Source organism: Schistocerca gregaria, chromosome 5 (genome assembly GCF_023897955.1).
Source record: "Schistocerca gregaria isolate iqSchGreg1 chromosome 5, iqSchGreg1.2, whole genome shotgun sequence".
Classification (NCBI taxonomy): domain Eukaryota; kingdom Metazoa; phylum Arthropoda; class Insecta; order Orthoptera; family Acrididae; genus Schistocerca; species Schistocerca gregaria.
Genome location: NC_064924.1, coordinates 606,883,969 through 606,886,093, shown reverse-complemented (window position 1 = coordinate 606,886,093; position 2,125 = coordinate 606,883,969). Strand labels below are relative to the sequence as shown.

Genomic DNA, 2,125 nt, shown 5'->3' with positions numbered 1-2,125 from the left:
GTGTTTTTCTGAACCAAGTTTCAGGGTGTCCATTTGTGTTTAAATCGAATCTACTGTGTCCTTTAAGTTTTCCTGAGTCTTGCAAGTTGCGTAACCGAATCGGTGGATGCAACTGAGTCCATTTTAGCTTGCAAGGTGTCGTGATTTTCACGAACAACAGTTTGGAATTCTTTTACGGCTGCTTCGTGATTCTGTAATGCGTTTTCATGCCGCGAAAAAATAGGTTCAAAATGCTCACAAATTTGTGTTTTTACGTCATTACAGATTTTTTGACATTTCGATTCAATGTTATGTAACTCAGTAGTTAAATCTTCACGTGTTTGTTCAAGTGTGGTGTCTAACTTTTGAAGCTTTTGCTGTGTTTGTCTCTGACTTTGTTCCATTGTGTCTAACTTTTGAGGATTTTGTCCCATTTGTTTCTGATTTTGTTCAAGTGTTGTGTCTAACTTTTGAAGATTTTGTTCCATTGTGTCTAGCTGTTGCTGTGTTTGTCTCTGATTTTGTTTCATTTGCTGCATTAATTGCAATAATAAAGTATTAGTGTCTGGAATATGTTCCTCTATGCTTTTCGGCAGTGCATTTGCACCGGCAACATTCACATTTTGACAAGCAGAAAATGTTTTTTGACTTATTTGAGAAAATGGTGAGGACGCAAAACCTGAATGTACAGTATTTCCTAGATTGTGTCCTGTCGTTTCGGATTCCTGATGCGAGCTGTTGCTGACCGATCGATCGATAATGCTTCCCTGTTCACTAATTGTTTCACTGTCTACACCATTATTTGCAGTCCGCTCCATTTCCCTATGCACAATTGCCAAATTACTACTTCGAATGTCTGTTAATTCACTACACAGTGATGCTGATAAGCGACGCTCATCGTCACTATTATTTCTCAGTTTACTTTGGAGCCTAGTGTTACGTTTTTCACACGCCATTATTGTCACAATATTTCACACGATAACACATAAGAGCACAATTTGAAGAGCAAAAATAAGAGAACACATTAACATAGCACTGAAAATAATATCTAGTTAATTGCAAGCGAAGCTGCAAAATACTTGGTGCAAATCTACATGCATGCCACAACTGTTTTACTGTATAACAATGAAAGACTGCAACTACAAAGGAAATTCACTCTATGATTACGCGCTAGCAATAAACAACGGCTACACTAACTACGCAAACTACAAGAAAAAATCAGAAGATTCCAGTGAGGTATCCTGGCAGGGTCGCCATATGAAACGTCCTCTTCGAAAAATTATACACGACTGTGCTTAAACTGACACACAATAGTTTTTAGCGCAATGCAGTCTGACTTTCAATAATCCCTACAAGAGAATGGCCCTGAATATCATTAACCTATATGTTTCACAAGTCACTTACCTCACAAAAATCTTCGTTACTCGAACTACTGCAACACAGCGAGCGCCACTACTGCCAGCTAACTGAAAGATTCAAACTACGGAAGTCACTAACTACTGATAGGCACAGTTAGCAAATGAAAGATTTTAATAGAGAACAAACTTCCTGGCAGATTAAAACTGTGTGCCCGACCGAGACTCGGTCGGGCACACAGTTTTAATCTGCCAGGAAGTTTCATATCGGCGCACACTCCGCTGCAGAGTGAAAATCTCATTCTGGAAACATCCCCCAGGCTGTGGCTAAGCCATGTCTCCGCAGTATCCTTTCTTTCAGGAGTGCTAGTTCTGCAAGGTTCGCAGAAGAGCTTCTGTAAAGTTTGGAAGGTAGGAGACGGATACTGACAGAAGTAAAGCTGTGAGTACCGGACGTGAGTCATGCTTCGGTAGCTCAGTTGGTAGAGCACTTGCCCGTGAAAGGCAAAGGTCCCGAGTTCGAGTCTCGGTCGGGCACACAGTTTTAATCTGCCAGGAAGTTTCTGGATGTACTGTGTCTTTTTTTTTTTCAAAGTTTAGAGCAAGCCCATTTGCAGAAAACCAATTAATGACTTTTCCAAAGACCTTATTTATATCATTTTCAATTTGAGTTTCTCTTACTGGATTAATAATGATGCTTGTATCATCAGCAAACAGTGTCAGTTCAGCTTCCTGTTTCAGATAGGAAGGGAGGTCGTTCACATATACCAAGAACAGAAGGGGACCCATGA

At 40.1% G+C, this 2,125-nt stretch overlaps 1 non-coding gene across 1 annotated transcript; it reads left to right on the top strand.

Annotated features, from left to right (window-relative positions):
- Positions 1-1,797: 1,797 nt before the first annotated feature.
- Trnas-uga (transfer RNA serine (anticodon UGA)) lies at positions 1,798-1,872 on the top strand. The gene has a single exon. It is a non-coding gene; the product is annotated as a tRNA-Ser (tRNA).
- The last annotated feature ends 253 nt before the right edge of the window (positions 1,873-2,125 follow it).